This window comes from Artibeus jamaicensis, unplaced genomic scaffold (genome assembly GCF_021234435.1).
Source record: "Artibeus jamaicensis isolate MK-2021 breed Jamaican fruit bat unplaced genomic scaffold, CSHL_Jam_final contig_327, whole genome shotgun sequence".
NCBI lineage: Eukaryota > Metazoa > Chordata > Mammalia > Chiroptera > Phyllostomidae > Artibeus > Artibeus jamaicensis.
In genome coordinates, this window is record NW_026521772.1 from 621,372 (window position 1) to 641,798 (window position 20,427).

At 42.1% G+C, this 20,427-nt stretch overlaps 1 protein-coding gene and 1 pseudogene across 6 annotated transcripts in view; one reads left to right on the top strand and one right to left on the bottom strand.

Moving 5' to 3' along the window:
- RABGAP1L (RAB GTPase activating protein 1 like) overlaps nucleotides 1-20,427 on the top strand; it is a 425,645-nt gene that overhangs the window by 191,374 nt on the left and 213,844 nt on the right. The window lies entirely within an intron of this gene.
- On the bottom strand, nucleotides 16,816-16,993 carry LOC119049736 (uncharacterized; annotated as a pseudogene).

A 20,427-nucleotide genomic window follows, 5' to 3' on the forward strand; every position in this document is an offset into this window, starting at 1 on the left:
ACTTTGATGGGTAGAAGTAGGAACTCCTGTCTTTTCAATGTTCTGGTCTTTATTTGCATGAAGTGCCTCTTTCCCTCCCTTCATGTCAAGTCTGTGTGTGTCTCTAAAGCTGAAGTGGGTCTTCTGTAGGTGGAGTTGGGTCTTCTGTACACAGTTGGGTCTTGCTTTTTAACCTTTCAGCCACTTTGTGCCTTTTAACGGGAGACTTCATCTATTTAGAGGATATACAACTACCATCTTATAATTGTTTTCTGATTGTTTTGTAGTTCCCCTTTTCCTTTCTTTCTCTTTTGCTGTCTTCCTGCGTGAATTGATGGTTTTCCGTAGTGGTATGCTTTAATTCATTTGTCTTCATCTTTTTTGTATCTACCATGGACTTTTGCTTTGTGGTTACCACGAGGCTTATCCAAAACATCATATGCAGTAGATATAACCGTCTTCTTTACGTTGATTACAACTTAACTTTTATCCCATACAAAAGTTCTACCCTTTAACCCCTGTACATTTTATTTGATGTCATAATTTACATCTTTTTAGATTGTGTATCATCAACAGATTACTTTAGCTACAGTTATTCTTACTAGTTCTGTCCTTTAACCTTTGTACCAGAATTAACACACCACTATATTACAGAACTAGAGAAATGTGATTTTGACTATATACTTAACCTTAACCAGTGTGTTTTATATTTTCATATGTTTTCATGTTACTAATTAATATCTCTTAATTTCAACATGAAGAACTTGAAGCACTGCATGTAGGGCAGTTCAGGTGGTGATCAACTACCCAGCTTCCATTTATTTGGGTAAGTCTTATTGAGCCTCCATTTCTGAAGGACAGGTTTGCTGGGTGAAGTGTTCTTGGCTGACAGTTTGTCACCCAGCACTCGGACTCTGTCATCCCAGTCTGCCCCAGCCTGCAAGTTTCTGCTGAGAAATCAGCTGAAAGTCTTAGGGGGATTCCCTCATATATGAGAAATGTTTTTCTTTTGCTGCTTTAAAATTTTTCTCTTTGTCTTTAATTTTAGACAGTTTTATTACAATGTGTATGTAAGAAGATTTTTCTGGTTTAAATTATTTTTTGGGGGGAAACCCTTGAGCTTCGGAAACTCTGATATTTATATGTCTCCCCAGAAATTCTACCCCTTCTTCCCTCTCTTCTCCTTTTGGAGCTCTAATAATGTACAGACTGTTCTCTTATCTATGTTCTGTGTTCTGTAGTTCACATAGACTTCGTTCACTCTTTTCATTTTTTTTTTCTGTCTTCTCCCCTGGATAATTTCAAAGGACGTGTCTTCTACTTCACAGATTCTTTCTCCCACTTGTTCTGTTCTTCTGTTAATGTTCTCCATGCATTTTTTTATTGCGTTCACTGTATTTTTCAGGTCCTGCATTTCTGAGCCTTGATTGGTCTTCCTTCTCATAAGTAGTGCTGGGAAATGCCCCAAGAAATAACTAGGAATCATGTTCTTACCTGGGAGACAGGGGAGGGGTTCTCTAAAGCAGTGTTCTCAGAGTTTGGTGCCGATCAGAGTCCCTTGAAGAGCTTGTTAAGGGGAAGATTGCTGGCCCATTCCCCCAGAATTTCTTATTCAGTTCATTTGGGGTAGGACCTGAGATTTTACATTTTTCACTTAGTTCTCAGGTGAGCTCAGTTGAGCTGGTAAGAGAGTGCCCTGAGTGTCAGAGTAGCAATTAAAACAAGCCCAAAATGACAGAGTTAAGACTTCAATTGCTTACTGCTAAGCAAGAGTCTAACAGTGGCGGAAATGCTGCACCCCCTCATTCATTTTCCCCATTGAAGGGCACAGCAGTTGAGGGTCAGCACAGACAACAGGATTGTTGTCATGTTGAGAAAGCTCTAGGCGAAAACTGGGTAGGCCGAGGAGGAAGTACTAGAAGTGGGTAAGTAGTAAGAGAAAGGTGTCAATTCCCCCACCCCTGACCCTAACCCCACATGAGGCTCACAGCAGAGAAGCCAGAAGGAGACCTCTGCACAAGGCCTCAGATAAAGAGACCTAGGAATGAAGACACCTGTGAGGAACAGAAATAGAGGAAGAGCATCATTGGCCAGGGGGTCCGCATCCTTGACTGCAACTCCTATCAGAGATTGCAGTGCTTTATGCGTTGGCTGGTTTGGGAATGCAGCTTTTCCCACAAAGCTTACTTGGGAAGGAAAGCTTCTGTGATTGCCTTTGGTTGGGCCTAGGAAATCACACCTAGGTTTTTAACCAGTAGCCAGACTCTTCAGTGCTAATGTTGTTGGCCGGGGGACCTGCAGTTTGAGAACCATTGATTCAAATTCTAAAGCAGAGCCCTGTTTGTCTGCTCATGCCTATTTAAGATATTCATCACATTGAATTGTCACGTTTTCAAAATAACATTCATGCAGCATTTTAAAACAGCTTTCAACCATCTGTTGACTAGTAAATATTAGCTTTGTCACTAAGTAATAATGTAAAATATTTGTAGTATGATTAGATGCTAAACCTTACTGTACTTGAAGTTATATGTAAGCTCCCACAGTTGCAGACTAAACTAGTTTGGATTCTACTTGGTAAAGCCATCGTCCTCTTCCATAAAAATAGTTTACTGTGTTGTGACAAACAGCACAGTGCCAGGGCATTCAGGCTCCAGAGCCAGACTTCCTGAGTTTCTGGCATGGCTTTGCCTCTTTCCAGCTCTGTGAGTTTTGACAAGTTATTTGCCCTCACTGTATTTTAGTTTCCTCATCTGTACAGAGGGAATTGTAATGGCACCTACCTCGTAGGGTCATTGTGAGAATTCACTGTCGTGTGGGTTATTACATGTAAAGTGTAAAGAATGGTGTCGGGCTTATGGTAAATGCACAATCAGTATAAACAGCTGTGGTTTAACATTGCCCTTGCCATTAATATCTTTCTCCATGGGAGGATTTTTATGTCACATTAAGTGTTTTATTTCCTAAAAATAAGTAATTTGCCATAAACTGGTACATCCTTACTTTTTTATTTTTTATTTTGCAAATAACTACTAGCTGTATTTAGGTGAACTGTGGATAATATTTAGCATTTTGAAGTATTACTAATTACTAGGATGAAAAATTGGATTCTGTAATTACAGATAGAGAATAAAATATAAGATTATTAGTTATTTAGATTTGAAAGTGAGTGGTGATTTTTAAATTATAATTTGTTTCAAGGTATTATGTCATGTTATGTCTTTTATTCTCTTTTCTTAATCCACTAAGGACAAAACAGTTTTTGAAATAATTTTCTTCTTCTGATTTTGGTATACTGCATTATAAGGCACATAAATACAGGTTTTTATAACTGAATTTATTGGGGTGATATTGGTCAATAAAATTACATAGGTGTCAGGTGTACAGTTCTATAACACATCATCTGTATACTGTATTGTGTGTTCACTAACCCAGGGCAAGTCCTCCATCACCATTTATCTCCCCAAACCCACCTCTGCTTCCCCAACACTCCCCTTCCACATACGTGAAGGTTTTGTGTCCAAGTACACATTTCTATTTTAAAGTAGAAATAATGCTTATCTTTGATTAATTTAATTATGAAAGTTTTGTTTTTTGATGGCCTTATTCAAGTAACACTTTGCATATTCTCTTTCGCATATGGTAAGTTTTTTGCTTTAGCTTTGTGGAGCTCATATTCTAACCCTAACCTTTCTATGGCCAGAATCTTAATATTCCAAGAAAATAAAAAAAGGAGGATTTAGGATAAAGATGTTTTATTTTCAACAGACACAGCTTTTGAGACTCACTAAGATTCCATAATATTCAGATCCAGAAGGTGGAGGGAATAACTAGAGTACCTTAAAATCAAAAGTACAGTGAAATGAAATCCAATTATCATTGCCGAGAAATCTTCAGGAGAGAATAGCAAAACAAAACAAAAAACACTTCAAGAGACAAAAAGAAGACTCAAACTGTGTATCAAGAAGAAACTAAGTGGGGACAGCCATGATTACTTAAGCTGTGCAGAGAAAAGCAGGAAGAACAATAAGACACTTACAGAGACCTAGCGGAGGCGTTAAGGAAGGAAATTGAATACACTTCATTGAGGAGATTTTAACACCAGGGGGACACAGGCCTAGTGATGTATGAGAAGTATGGTTAAGGGTTGTTGAAACATGGTTCAAGTCCTAAGGTTCTTTTTTTTTTACTTGATTTTTTAACAGAATCAATTAGCTATAGAGATAGAAAAGTAATAAAATTTTAAATATTGTTAGAGAAGTTTTTTAAAAACTTGAGAAAATTGAAACTTTTATGATTAGCTATAGATTATTGGGAATTTCAATTTTGGGTTGACAGCCTTCAACCTGCAGGCCAGATCTGGTCTGCTGCCTGCTGTCGTGTGACTGGAGAGCCGAGGGTGGTTTTTACATTTTAAATGGTGGCAAAATGTCAAAAGGAGCACCGTTTCATGACCTGAGAAAATCCTATGAAATCCAAATTCCAGTGTCCACCAATACATTTTTAATGGAGCACGGGCACACTCTTCACTTACGGCGGTGCGAGGCTGCCTTGGAATACAGGAGCAGAGTGAGCAGCTGCAGCAGGCCCACTGTGGCCCTCAGAGACTCGGATGTTTATCTTCTGACCCAGCGCAGTCTTTCCAGCTTGAGAAATCCCGTGTTCATCGCCTTTTTGCAATTCCCGCTCAGGCCTCTGTCCGTGGTGCTGAAGTTCTCTGGACCACCTCCCTCTGTCAGAATAGTCCTTGGGTTGTAAGGGCCAGTTCAGATGCCTCACTTCGTCCATTCCAACGTCAGTTCCCCCACCTTATGAGTCCCACAGAACAGGGTTTATAGTTTTCTCTGAATACCTTTAATACTTCACTCCTTGTTGTGAACCTGTATCATACTCACGTTCGAATTCCTTGTAGTTGGTGAGTGGAGCTAGGGGAGAGGTGAGGAATGGAGCTGTTTACCAAGTGCTTACTCAGATAGTTTACTGGTATCTCCACATGCTTTCCTTTGTCTTATCAGATCTTTCGGGCATCTACATGTAAACTATCTTGCTTTTCTTCTTTGGGACTTTGGAACTTGCCTCATGTGAATGAATGGCATTCACTCTGAAGACACACGTGAAATAGTGGGGGAAGTTCATGTAGTTCTGAGACACGCTCGACAGCAGGCTTTCCTCCTTCAGAATTGCTTGTCAGGTTTTCACTGAATTAGAAAATATCGATCTTTCCATGAGCTTTATGGAGAAATAGAGCATAATAAAAAGTAAATTGAATGTTCATAATTTCATAAGAATTTAAAGGTTTTATCCTTGAAAAATTCCTGTTTTCTTTAACTTTATTTTGTTGTAGAATATTGTCTGCACATAATAGGCACTCAGTGAATATTTGTTGAATGAATATGATAGCCTCGTGTTAATAGAATTCAAAAATGTGAAAATAATGTGGATGAGTGTTTTCTGTAGGAAGTCTTGTCCTTGTTTCACCTCAGGTTTTATCATAACATTTTTCCTCTTTGCAAATATCCTTTCATCAGTATTTTAATTATTGATGGGGTCTACACTTGGAGAATTTATTCAAATGAATTATTTGAGCACCAGGGATAGAAACACTCTGGAAAAGTAATGTATGGCCCCTTTTCAGTATATATATTACTTTACATAAAGGGCTGTTGGAGAATGTAAAACTCCAAAGTAAAAATCATTCTTTCCACAACTGCGTGTTTGCATGTGTGTGTAGACTAAGGGGGGAGAGACAGGAAGGGAGGGTGGGAAGACAGACAGGATGAGAATGTGAAATTGTGACACATTTCCGGGGTGACTGAGAATGACAGATTAAGTAGAAGGAAAAATAAGCATTTTATTTTCATGGGGGAGAATTTTACTTTTTCTCTTTAAAAAGTTATTTTTATCAAAACAAGCAGTAATAAGGTAAACAAATGGTAACTTTTAGATAAAACTGATCTTTGTTTTTAGATAATAGTTAAGTCACTAACTAAAGGATAGAAACTATCTTTTAGAAAAGGGTTTGTATTAAAATAAAAACACTTTATAGTCACTTTAGAGAAATTTTCTAACATTTAGCAAGAAATGTTGTGGGGTTTTTTTCTGAGCAGAAGTTCGAGGATCTGAATTATTGCCCAATATGGCTTTACCCTAGACCTTTTAAATAATTTATTTCATCTTTTAGGGAAAAGAGCAGATTTAGATAGTTTATTTTGTACTTAAAACAATTGTTTTATAAGCTAGGGAAAAATAGATGTAAAGCCAAAGGGACTTTAAAACTGTACATGTAGTTAGATAGTGAAATTTTGTCTTGCTTCTTTCTGAAGTTTGTTCTTGGACTTCAAAGGCCAACAGACTCATTTATTGATTTCTTTGAAATGATGAGTTGCCTTTCTTCTCTCCCTCACCAGACCAAAAAGATAATTTCCAAAATGTCTTTCCAGCTGAGCTTTTGTATTTTGCCAGGTTTTCTGTGACTTAGATGAAGTTTCAATTAAAAATAGACTATAAACTTATATGTGGGAGGCAGTTCAATGAGTTGCTATGACAGTTCACATTATGAGTTTGAACCCAGTGCAAAGAAGCTTATTAAGATTTGAGAAACAAAGAGCTCTATCAGTACGAGTGATTGCCCTTCCCTCCCCTAGGGTGGCTGTGAAGGGACAGCTCTTCCTCTTCAGGGGACAGAGGCAAACTGGGGGGGAATCAGTGGAGCCTGTAGCCCTGAACTCCTAAAGGAGCGCCTGCTTCTCATTCCCACTGGTGGCCAGGGGTAAAAGGTTCGGGCACAGTCACACCTGGCTCCCAGCCCCCCACAGCCAGGGTTCAGAGCGGTGCTTAATGAAAGCTACCATCAGCAATTCTTGCACTTTCTGATTCTGAAAGGAAGTTTTTATTTTCTTTATGGAATTTGCTAAATCAGATTCTGCCACTTTCTACACTGTCTTTCACACCAGAATTTTGGAATATTGCAAAGTGTACCTGTGCACATACCAGGAAATTTAAATTTTTCATTATTAATGGGCCATTGGACATTAAGGTTAGATATTGGACAGGAAAGCAAACAGCATTTTGACTTAACTGTCCTCTATTTTAGAAAAAATTGCACTTACAGAACACTGAAAAATAGAAGAGAACAGTAAAAGGGAAGATGTCTAATAACATTTATTTGGGTAATGAAAATTCAGCTATTGGAGGAAGCATATGTAATGAATTTATTTTCCTATTTCTAGAAGAAGCTGTGGGTAGATGAAATGGAAAGATTTCACTCTCCTGATAGAAGGTTGGTTGTTCAGAATGCAAATATGCAAAACCAGAATGGGAGCCACAGGTATCACCTAGAAATAGAAAGTCTGTTTATTCTTCCTGAATTCCAAGGAAAGGAGCCCACATCTTCATGGGGAAGGAGGGCTACCATTCTGACTAACCATGTGCATTTTGTGTGTGCTGTGCTGTGTTTGTGGTCTGTTTTTAAACTTGACTCAATAAATCATCGTGAACATTTTCCCATACCACTGAATATTTTTCTATAACAGAATGTTCCCATAACATAATGCATAATATTTTATTGTAAGGCTTTTATTGTATATATCTATTTTCCAGTTGTTGAGTGTTTCCTGATAGGATTTTTATTATTCTAGTATGAAGTGCAAAGAATCATATTTCACTTTTTACAGTACAATATGCTGAATTTTTTACAATGACATACAAAGAAAATGGTTTTGTTTTTGTTTTCCCCTCATTTTAAGTACTGCATGTCAGGGAAGGAATAGTTTCAAGAGCTCACATTAAGTAGCCCAGTTATTAAACTTCTAAAAGCAGCTTTCTTGATAAGGCTGGTAGGATTGAATGGGACACTAGGTCTTTATTTACTTTCATAAGGTTACTCCTGACTTTGATTATTTGTTCTGCTGTCAGCATTAATCCCATCGCCCAGAGCAGCTTTCTTCTTTGATGCCTCCATTTTTGATGCTCTGTGCTCTGTGAGGTAGGGTTTGGGCTCCTCTCTGCCTCGTAAGTAACAAGGTCCTCCCTCCCTCCCTCCCTCGCTGTAATTCAAGAAAGGAAATAAATAGGGAAGGAAGGGGGAAAGGATGATTATATCTTGTAGTATTGTCATTCTCAAAACCTGTGCTGATAAAATTTATCTTGAAGAGTCACATTTTTTCCCAAACCTCATTTATAATTTTAATTAGAGCTCATTTAAACATTCTTATGTTTTAATACCTTATTGTTGAGACATATTTTTAAACTGTATATTTTTAGTTTTTGTTAAGGATTTCACTGAAAAAAAACTGTTCTACATAAGTATTATGACCTTAGGGAGGAATGCTAGATATTATAATCCTATCTGGAGATACTGGCATAGAAGGACACGCCAGTAGCTACTGCTGAGCGCTCTTGAAATTGGTGGGGACAGGGCGGGAGGGGTAGAGTGTGGAGGTGTCTCCTACTCCGACCGTAGCATGTCTCGCCTTGGTTGAGAATCCATCGTTACTTTTGGCCTGATTAAATCCTTGATAAAGGATTTATGGTAAAGGGAAATATGAATAATTATGATGCTGTTGCATCTATTGCATCTTCAATTATTTAGTCAACAGACATTTATCAAATACTTACCAGATGCCAGGAGTTGTGCGGAGTCCTAGGAATGCAGCTACACCCGAGAGTGTCCCTGACATGGTTTGAGTTGAAGGGGGTATACACAGGCAGAAAAACAGGCAATTATGGGATAAGCTGGTAGGTGCTTAAGCAGCAGTGTGCAGTGGTCTGGGGAATTGATAGGATGGGCACCTTACTGGGTCTGGGCAGAAGGAGAAGGAATGGGTGATCACCATGACCTTGCCCCTAACATCTAGCCCATTCACCTCCCCCTTCCCATTCAGTAGTCATATTTTAGACCTTCCCACTTACATTATTAAAACCTTATATGGTTTTTCTCAAACATTTTCATCTCAGAACTTTCAACAGCTAGCGAAGGAGAGGGAGCTAGTTATTGCGTAGAGAGGAGGTGGGAGCTACCTTAGAGCACAGCCAAATTGATTTTTTTAAGTTTTGGGGGTGGATTTATTAAATCTGTGGACAGTGAAACAAGGAAGGGCTTAGGATAGAAGAAGTGTGGGGGACTAGGCGAGGATGCTCTGGCTGTCCAGACGTGCCAGGGGAAAGAAGTGAGCCCAGGCGGGGCTGCTGTCAACTCACTGGAGTCAGAGAAAAGGGGGCCTTGGGGACAGGTTCAAGGGGTGAGCCTGGGACAAGCTGCTGCTGCCCACTGCTCCCCTGGTTGCAGGTCAACTCTAGGGTCCCCACCAGGTGGGAGATGCACGCCTGTGGGGGAAGAGAGGTGAGGGTGTGCTCCTGAGCGGGAGAGTGTGCCCAAAATGCAATTTTAGGGGAGATCTTCCATGAGAGTCTGGTGGCTTCACATGCCCATGCACACCGTTATTCAACACTGTTATGCTCCCAATTAGTTACGCTCTTTTCTAGTCAGCCTCCTAGAAACATTGCCAGAGCAGTCTCCCTGAAGCTCTGTGCTGTTCTGTAATCTCCTTGTTCTCCTTAGTTTAGGGAAAAACTCTGAATGAACTCCGTAGCCTGCTTGAAAATGCCCTCTGCGATCTGCCTCCAGCCAGCCTTTCCACTCTGAGAGGTCTCTGCCTGCCCCAGGTGCGCAGCTGAGCGCTCTCTGAACTGCTCTCTGGGAAAGCCGTTAGCTTATGATGGTATCATTCCTTGTACATATACCTTTCTACTTACTGCCAGATTATTAGCTACTTAACAAAGATTTAAAAAAATATTCTCCCCAAGCCAAAGTTGTTGGCCGTGTACTGTTTATAGTATGTGCCCACATATGTCTCCTGAGATGAGCTGCAGTTTGAGGGCTAACCTTACAGATGCGCCGCTCATCTGGGGACTCTGCACGCTGCTCCCAGCGCCGCCATCTACTCTTTGAATCGCAGCCTGACATTTAATTTTTATGACTTAGTTATTTTTCACCCACAAAGTGGATGTAATGATACTTTAGTCTGTGTTATAAAGTTACGTTATTTATTGAAGTGCACCTTTCAACTCCTGGGAGGAAAATGGTCAAATTTATAGAAAAAAATAATAGGATCATGCCTCTGCAGTATGAAACATGTGAACACAATTTAAAGATAATTTTGTTTAAGCATCGAATAGTCTAGATCTACAGGGCCAATAACAGTACATATGCGGATGTGGGTGTCACCTTTCCTGTGTGTGAGTTCAGCTTGTAACATGGCACCAACGCTAGATCATGGTGAACCTGCTGAATTTTTAGGAGGCAGAAATGGCTGCAGAAAGACACGTCATTTTAGCGTAGCGGCCGAGGGTCTGGGCTCTGGAGATAGAAAGCCTACGTTCCAATCGATTTTAAGCCTTCTACGACCCAGGGCAAGTATGAAACCTTTCCGTACTTTGATGTCATCTATAAATCAAAACAATCACTACTACTTAGAGTATCATTTTTCAAGAATAATTAAGGCAGTGCGACACATACTAAACATGTTAGTTATTGTTGTTACGATCTTGCCGTGGAGAAATCAGGCAGGCTGGCCTTAGCCGGAGGTCAGGCGTAGTGGTTGAGAGCTTTAGTATCAGATAAACCTAGGTTTTGTTGTTGCTCTTCCTGTGCTACTTGTATGATTTTATGGGGGTTACCTAATTTGTTCTAAGCCTTTCTTAGGTTTTTTGAGAATTGAATTACATGTATATGTAAGAGGTTTAACAGATTCTTGGTGCATGGAAATATTTAACAGGTATTAGTGATTGGACATACTTATGATGTTCTGCCATTGGCTTCTTCACACAGACTTTGGTTCGATGTATTTATTTTAGCATAAAAGTAGAAAGAAATTTTCTCCTAAAGATCAAAATACATACATTAAAGAAGAATAGATCTAAGTGGGAATTTAAAGAAAATAAGGCCTTTCCAGACATGTCCTAAAAACTCTTAGGGGCGATCAGAGGGGCCTCCACACTGGCAGCCTGGCCTGGTGGTGACCTTGGAGAAGCAAGAAGCCAGAGAAACTCTGTACCCGACTCTGGTTTCCAAAGTGAGGGACACACCATTACCCAGTGGGTAAGGGAACGTGGTGGACTGTCCACTTATTTGATCTAAAAGCATTTACAATATGATCGACACATAGCTAACCTAGGAAGTGTAGAGGTGTAGAGAGAGGGACTCATACACACACGTACACCTCCAGAAAATCGTACCTCCAGAAATATACATCTGTATCGTCTCCGTGGTCTCTCTTGTAGGTTACTCTGAATGGAACCGAGAATTAAAAGTACTGTGTTTTATGTTCAAGCAAGGAAAAGACTATTCTTTGCCCAAAGTCCCAAGTCATGGATGAGTAACCATCATTAAATAGGAGTAACTCTGGGTCAGTACGCATGCTGTGAAAATCAGCCAATCAATGGCAGCCTCGCTGCAGTGGCCGTGCCTCAGAAATGACCAGCTAGTAAGTCTCGCTTCGGTAACCACATTTCTGGAGGTTAGCAAATCAAAGGCATCCCCAGGTTTCTGAAAGGCAGGCAGCCAGCGGCTGCTACTGTACGTTCAGTTTACCCACTCAACATGTATTACTGAACATTCAAATGGACAAAGGAACAAAGTAAGTGGGATGTGGCTACTGTGGAAATTGTTAAAATGTAAATGGGCCCAGGACTCCCTTTTCAGCAACTGGGAGAACTGCTGGACAGAAAGTCAGCAGGGATGTAAAGGAGCTGAACAATAGATCTAACAGGCGAATGTGGAACGTGCTCCCCAGCAGGAGCAGAGGACAGTGGGACGCTCACCCAGACAGTCCTCACCCTGGGCCATGAGGCAGATCTCAGTGGATTCAGAAGAACTGAACTTAGAGAATGTCCTCTGACAGCCGTGGATGGAGAGCCAACATCACTAACAGGGACAAATAGGGAGGAGAGTGGTCTGTAAGTCACAGAGGAGGCAGTCTCAAAGGAAACTTTAAAAAATACATAGAAATGAATGAAAATAAAATGTATCAAAACATCAAACTGTGTTAGAGGCAGCTAAACCACCGCTGGCAGAAAATTGGTGGCATTAAATGCTTTTATTAGAAATAAGGAAAGGTCTCAAATCAATAATCTAATTTACTCCTTCAAGCAACTTAAGTTTCTACCTGAAGAAACTAGAAAAAGAGAAAAACTGTACAGAAAAGGAAAATTATAGACGGCTATTTCCTAACACACTTAGATGCAGAAATTTCCCATAGGAATCATAGAATGTAGTGGGTACAATTAGTATTCCTCCCCTTAGAGATTGATAATCAAAGTCTGTCATTTCAGTGACAGTTTCAGTTCAGTGCTTTCAGTTACTCCTGCTGCACTCTCAAAAATGGATCGATTTATAGTCAAATACAGCAGATTCTGTAGTTTCATTTTGTTCTCTTCATTCGTATCACCAGTGTTTACAAGTTTAGTTACTTTTGCAAATTGGACCAAAATCCTTGGCATTATTTTAAAAGTTGAGCCTTCCTCTAATTTGCCTTTTCCAAAAAAGCCCATGCACCTTTTATGTAACTCTCTATTTTTTTTTTTTTAGAGTATTGAACTTGCTTAATCTGAAGTTCTCCTTGCTTTAGAAGGAGTTATCTAAAAATCTAAAAATGCTCCTTGCGATGTTTTCATTACTAGGTTCAATTTTCTTCTTTGGACCTGGTGGCTGTCAACCTGAAACCAGTTAAGAGTTAGAGTAATCTACAATGTCCCCTTGGCATGTGCAGACGAGCTCCTTGGAGTTTTGTGATGGTGGGTTTTCAAAAAGCGATCCATTGACTTCGAAGTAAAACATGCCATAGGGTGGAGTGTTTGGTTCAATTTATACACTGTAGTTCCCTTCATTAGAGGACATCTTGTACTTGTTTGAAATAGTTCCTTTCAGCAAAATACCTTCCTGGAAGTTTAAATTGACCATTTTCCCTCTAAATGAAAATGATAATTCTTTTGAATGACATGTTTATTGGGGGGGGTGAGGTCACAGATCTAACCACACATATCATCTGTTCTAAAGGAAGAAAGTAAAAGTCCTCATTAGATTTAGTTGGCGACATAACTCTTTTTCCTTTTTGGTGCTTAATAAGTCTGGAGCTGATAATAAATAGTGATGGTTGCGTAACATTTTTCTCATTGTTGTTTTTGTTCACCCTCAGGCATCCACGGCCAGCAGGCGGGGGTCATTTACGGCTCTTTAATTAGGGTTCCAGCAGTTAGAATGAACAGAGGGAGGCTGGCTGGCTCATGGAGTGCAGTGTGTCCTGATAGGCTTCCCTTGCTCATGGTTAAAGTAAACAGAGAAATTAGCAGCGTTCTTCCACAATTATCCTTTCTATAAATGACAACTCTGTTCATAGTTAAGCGTTGAAAGGTAATAACATACCCATTGAAGGAATAGGATATACAGTTAGAGCCTTTTAAAAAGAATTACAGACATGGCAAGGTACTAGTTATTTTTCAGACTGAGTTTTAAATGTTTTCCATCACTGCCTAATGCCCCGAGTAACCTCTGTTGGACCTCAGATGTCGTGTGATGTGTCTGTGACACCACGGGGCTCCCCACAGCAGCTTTGCGGCGGCAGCCCTTGTAGTCATTTCCCTTCGTCCTGCGGACACCAGGCAGAACAGAACACCTGTGTAAGCATACGCAAAGCATCAAAGTGTGTTTAGGGGGTTGTACAGCAAACATTTGTTGAGCATCTATTATGTGCCAAGAAGAAAAATACAAGATAGGTTCCTTTTCCTTAATGTTTAATGTGACTAGTGAAGATAGAGGTAGACACACTGTTTACATAGGAAAAAAGCTAAGAATCCATGCCAGCAAGGTATCAGTTGACTCTCGGTTTGGAGGGAAGCTTCTAGGAAGCAGGAAGTACCGCTTTTGGTCTGCAGTGGATGTACATAGTAGCCCTGAAGGCTTTGGGATCTAGGTGGGTGATGATGATTTTGACCAGGGAAGGGCTCAGGGACTACATTGTGGTACAGCAAGAGCAGGATGACAGGCCCAGGAAGGAGCTGACAGGGACCCAGGCCCGTGACTAGGTCAGTGGGAACGAGCATCTGACGAGGCTGTGGGGGGCTCACTGCAGGGGGCCGACAGAGGGTCCTGACAGGGCGGCGCTGGGCCTGGCCAGTGGGGGCTGTGCCTTTGGGCCAGACTCTTAAATTAAATCTTGAAAACAGAGCTTTACTTTTGACTTTTAAATGTAATTTCCTTATCTATGTCAATTTTAGAAAGATTAGTGTGTACTGATAAGCACATAGAAAATAAAACCATGAAGTGGAGGTTTTGAGAAATACTGATTTGGCGATATCCAGGACAGGCGAAAGAAGGAAAAGCATGGCTGAAGTCAGGGGGCCAGTTTGGAGACTGTGACCATAGTGTCTCCCTCTCTCCTTACTCTTCGCCTGTCCCCACTGCTCTTCTTTCTCCTGACCTGCTGAGTGGTGGCCGAAGCTTGAAATGTGACTCAGAGCCTGGGCACGAAGGCGATCTGAGTAAGTCCCTGGGACCAGGTTTAAAAATTGGAAACGGGAATGGACACTGCACATTAATTTTCCTCTTGGGTCCTGAGGAAGTTCTTTAATGAGGGCTCAAAAAATGTGGGATCATTTACAGACAGATGGAAGGGACCCGACTGTGAAAGCAGCTTTCTGCCAGTTGGTGGGGGTGATGTAGCCAAGGACAAACCGATAGTGGCATTGCGCACGGTGCAAAGGAGGGACCTGGAGGTGTGCATCAGTGAGTTCGGGGCATTTTTGTAGAAGGAGCTTCATGTCTCTGACTTGTCAACCACCCAGAAATTGAGCATGTGAAGGACAATCAGCTGTGGGAATGGAAAGGTTTTCCTCTAAGGCCATAGGTCTGCCGAGGATCTGCTCTCTCTTGAATGACATGAGTGAATGGAGAAGTGCATAACCAGTGCACTGCGAAGGGATTAAATTACACCCACGTGGCAATCTCTGTGTTTGGAAGGGTCAGCCTGACTGGCTTGTGCCTCAGCCTTTGCAGTGACCCCTGGCTGGTGTTGCCACGAGTTACCTATGATTTCCCTGAGTACCGCATGGAGTTCAGCCCAGGCTCAAACTTGAGACTCTTTGGTGAACCCTTTAGGATTATGGCAGATCTGATACCTTCAGTGTGGAAAGTACCAACAGTTTGGAAATTGCTGAAATTAAGGTCGGTTCCTTGATTGAAGCCTGGGGTATCTGTCTGCTGGATCCCAGAGTCACTGCTGTTAATTTCATGAACTGTGAGTGTCTCTTGCTGAGGGGCCTGAACCAGTGATATGCTGTGTACCTCTAGACCACCCTGCAGGGATTCTCCTCTTCACTCCTGCAAGCCTCATCCCCAGCCCCTTCGTTCCAGTGCCACCGCTTTGGGGACCTGCATCTCCTCCCTAACCTTGATGTGATACCATCCTGCTGAACAGCTCCTGTTGATTTCAGGCCAGAGGCTGTCCCTGAATTACCTTGTCTTGGCATCCTCCTGGTCAAATCTGCCAAAGCTAGGGTCCTCGTGGTTCCTTTAGCTTTATGCCAAGCTCCGACAAGCTGGAGATGTTGCCCAAGCACCTCTGGAGGCAGAGCCAGCTCTCTAGATCCCTGTAGAAGTATGGCTCTGTTCTCAAGGGCCAGGGACACGTGTTCTTCGGGAAACACTTTGGAAAAGAGGGTTGTTCTGCCGGGAAGGTGGGCTGCTTTCTGACTGAGAGATGATAAGACCATGGGAAGCAAACAGACCACAACATGGGGCCAGTGAGCAGGCAGTCCCAGTGCCACTGCTCAGCTCTCTTCTTCCAAAGAGAAAGAAAGCGCTCCAGCTTGATCTCTGTGTTTTAACGGTGCCCAGTTCAGTTATGCCATTTGCAGCCACTTCTCCCTCATCGCCTGGAGGGACAAGGGGTAAAGGAAACAGTCTCTGCTCTCCTGGCTGCCACTTGTTCCGTAATGCAGTTTGAAGTTCATGTTTACATCTTACCCATGGCTGCTTTTGTGCTACAGAGGCAGAGATGAGCAGTTCCTTTGTGACGTTTGGGCCACAAGTCCAAAAGGTGAATGGAGAGAATTTTAAGTCAAAGCAAGGGCAGTCCTTTCCTGCTACTCTTGGAGGTCCTGGCATGTCTAAACCTCTGTTCAGCTTCTCCCGTTCAGCTGCGTTGTGGCCTCCTTTTTCCTACAAAGGCCTGCCCTGGAGCTGTGTGCCAGCCACCTTGACGCCTTCTGCGAGGGCTGGGAGGTTCTATCTCAGCCTAAGGCAGCGAACTCCTTATGCCGTCTTACAGGTTTACTGCCAGACTAAGTGAAAATTTCCATCGGATCCAATATATATAGCTTAACAATTTTGCTTCTTTCCCTCATTTAACCTTGTCTTACTTTCAGGCTTTTGCTAAGTTCCCCGCAAGGTGAACAGACTCTGCTAGGGACAGCTGTCCTTCCGTTGACCCCTGCAGATGATTTGTGTCACCTTCCTAAACAAAACAGGGGCAGTTAGCGGTAAAAAGCAAAAGTAGCTGAACCCTACTCCAAATAAGGCCTCAAGTGACACAGTAGTTCCCCCTTCTCTGAAGCTTTGCTTTTTGTGGTTTCGATGCCTGTGCTCAGCCAAGGTGCAAACATATGAAATGGAAAATTCCAGAAATACACAACTCACGTTTTAATTGCATGCAGTTCTGAGCAGTGTGATGGTATCTTCCATCACAGAAGGCATCTTGCACTCTCTACTCTGTCCAGTCTGGGATGTGAACCATTTCTTTCTGCTTGAATTGACATTAATGAGACCTTAATTGACAATAATCAGGGGGGTTTCTCCTGTGGAAAATGAGATAAACATACCCACCTTCTCTTTACAGGGCTGTTTCAGGACCAAATTGGAGGGCTCTTTTGGTGGGGATAGGTAGAAAAGAAATTGTCATTCTTACTAAAATGATAAGAGCAGATACTACGCTGGATCATAGCCAGAAGGCCGAGAAGTGATATCTGTCATTCTTAAATCAAGGTTCTTCAGTCTCAGCGCTGTTGGCGTTATGGGCTGGATCATTCTTTATTGTAGGGACCGTCCCGCGCACCATAGGATGTTTAGCAGCATCCTTCACCTCTAATGAAGAAATCCCAGTAACACTCTCCTAGCAGTGACAGCCCAGAATGTCTCCAGATTCTGCCCCTGCAGTCAAGGTCACCCCTGGTGCAGAGGTACTGCCGTAAACCAAGTGAATTATTTAAAGCAGCTGATTCGTAGTAATGCAGTTAGTCTGCACACTGACCTGCTTTCACTGTCGTAGACTCTTACTTATGTGTCTGCCATTTCTGTGTGGAGCAGGGTGAGCACACCACAGCCCTCAGGCCAGATCTGCCTGCCACTTGTTCTGTAATGCAGTTGAAGTTCACGTTGACACCCTACCTGTGGCTGCTTCTGTGCTACACAGGCAGAGATGAGTGGTTCGTTCTGAGGCATTTGGGCCACAAGCCCAAAACATTTATTCTTTGGCCTTTGACCAAAAAAGTTTGCCCACCCCCCTTTTAGAGTATTTTAGAGTATTTTAATAGAATATCCTTTCCCATGCACCGAACCATGAGTGCTTAGATTTAAAATTGTCTGGGGTGCTTTTGTGCAGATATTGGTGGAATGACAGTTTTGGTTGGCACAAGTGTGTAAATTAGGTGTACAATGAAATTGAATGTCATCTGTGCTGGCCGTTGTATGGACGTACATTGTGCACGTTAACTGAGAGCAGGATCTTTGGAGCCAGGGTGGCTCGCGTCCTCTGTGATCTAGGACAAGTCCTTGACCTTCTCTGTGCCTTGGTTTCCTCGTGCGTATAATAAGGATGATATTAAAACCCGTGAGGAATAAGTAAACTAACACATGCAGAGCACGTAGAACGGTGTTTGGCATCTCGTAAGCACATCCTCATTACTTTGGTAGCCCAGCAGTTCCAGAAATCAGCTCAATTTATATTTGGCTTCTACAGTTTTTTATTTAGCAGTGCCGTTTAAGGGTGTGAATGCATAATAGTTGTTTTCATAGTAAAATGTGGGCAAATAATTTCACTTAATTTATTTCTTCCTCTAACACAGAAATGAATGAATGGGGGGAAAGTCATTGAATTGGTGTCTAGCCAGATGAATTATTTAATTCCAGCCAGAGATTCACTTTAAGTCTCAAAAAAAATATATTGTCACTCCAGGGTTTTGCCACTAATAGAAACCAGATTACCTCTAAAAACATATTATGGCTTTCTCCAAGTGTTTGTCACTGTCACTGACACGCCCATCCACCCCCAGGATGGTTTCTCCAGCTCATGGTAAGCCCTGCTTGTATCCACCAGGGTTCAGGAACCCCACATGCAAGGCTCCCTGGCTTCCTAGAAATCCATATTTTAATGCAGGTTTCTATTTATGGAGTAGCATATTGCCCAAAGCACAAAAATGATTATAGATGATCTTATTAATGCTCTATATAACATTTAACCCTTATAATTTCCTTATTTTCTAAATAGAAAACTCAAAAGAGAAGTACCAAGATGACATTTTTATTCCCTTTTTTCCCCCTTGGACACCTGGGGTATGTTAGGTTGCCACAATTGCAATGATTGATCAGCTGGCAACTAATTACTGAACTCTGTGAGGTGTGATGCTAAGTAATACAGAATTTGGAAGGAAATACAAGGCCCGAATCTTGCCCTCAAGGGGTTCTGACTATATGAGAAGACCGTACTACATTTATAGGTGTTTAAAGAGCAACACAAAGATCACACACTATTCCGAAAGCATTCCAAAAGATGCTGCGTGACTTTTCATCATAAATTATCAAGTGAATTGTACAGTGAGTGTTTCGTGTTCAAAGAAGGGACTGTTTGTCCATAATTGACGACAGTGTATTTGTCCTGAATTTCACAACATTATGGCCTTCCAGGCATTAGGAGCTGAATACAAAATTAGGGCTCTAAACGAGGGAGCACGTAGACAGTGGGAATAGTGAGGGTTGACAGAATGCCTGGCAGGAACGGGAACACATTCGGGTTGGTTTTGTAACAAATCTTCTCCCAAAATAAGCCCTTTTCTTTTCTACCTACATAACTTGCCATGTAGAACCTGTACCAAATATTTCTCTGTTTCAAAAAGATTTTTCCTCTTACAGTGATGTGCACCTGTGCACTGACGCCTGCACTACCTCAGTGAAGAGGGCGGGTGGGGACTGCCCTTACCCGCGGACAGTTGCACGCCATCCAGAGTTCCGGCCGCAGCGCTCTGCGTCCTAAACCTCCACGTATCTGTAGTTGTACAGTGGTTTCACATATCCAGTCCTTCCTGATCCTCACCGTGGGCACAGGGCCGTTGGTTGTTCTCAGCCCCATTTTTCTGAGGGGCTGAGGAGATGGAGGCTCGAAGAGGCGGGTCACATGATCAGAAAGTGGGTCCCAGGACGTGGAAAATCTGTCTCCAGATCCCCCTCTTTCCGCTGGAACGGCTTTCTCCCTGGCAGCAGCAGCTGGCATTTACTAACTGTTTAGGATGAATCAGCAGCTCCAGCCGGGGCTTCGCATATGTGGCTGTGTGTAGTTCTCACGGCAGCCTGTGTAGCAGCGACCACTGTGGTCACCGTTTTGCAGGTGAGGCTTGTGAAGCACAGACAAGTAACGTGCTTGGAGGCAGTGAACCCAACTGTGTAATCAAGGATGTAAGGAGCAGTTTCCTTTTTAACTGGGGCCATTGGTTTATGACAGCACATGTGGCTCGGGTGTACAGTACTCTAATATAATTCCGTATCTGTACCACCCAAAGGCCAGTTCCCATCCATCACCACGCATTTGACTCCTTTGCCCATTTTGCCCTCCTCCCACCTTCCTCCTGTCTGGCCGCCACCAGTCTGTTTTCTGCATCTGTGCATTTGTTTGCTTTTTGTTTGTTTTTAAAATTACATTTGTAGATTATCCATGTTCAAAAGAATCTGTTTTGCTTGTTTTCCTTCTTGGAAAAAGACCTAAGAATTGCACATACATTTCTGTAAATGGAGTCTGCAGATAGTATATAAAGGTAGTTTTCATCCATAAGTGGCTTAAAAGCAATTCTATGGTAGAAGCAGTAGCCACAAAGGGGAAAATACCTGTGTTAGATTCTAACGTTCTCAGTCACTCTCCCTTTTTGTCTTCTTATACTCTTTTTCCCCTTGATTAAAGCACCTCAGATCCCATGGGCAGGGGCAGATGGAATTCAAATGCCCCCAAAGAGGAAAGATTATTTTTCATTTGTTCACCACATGTTCTTCTGAGCACTTCCTATTAATGCACAGGAATGCCTTCTTTGAAGTATTTGCAACCCACCTGCAGAGGCGGATGACGCACCAGTGGGGATTAGTGTATTCAGTGCTCAGCTAGAACTTTCTGGAGGGAGGAGGAGAATATGACTCCC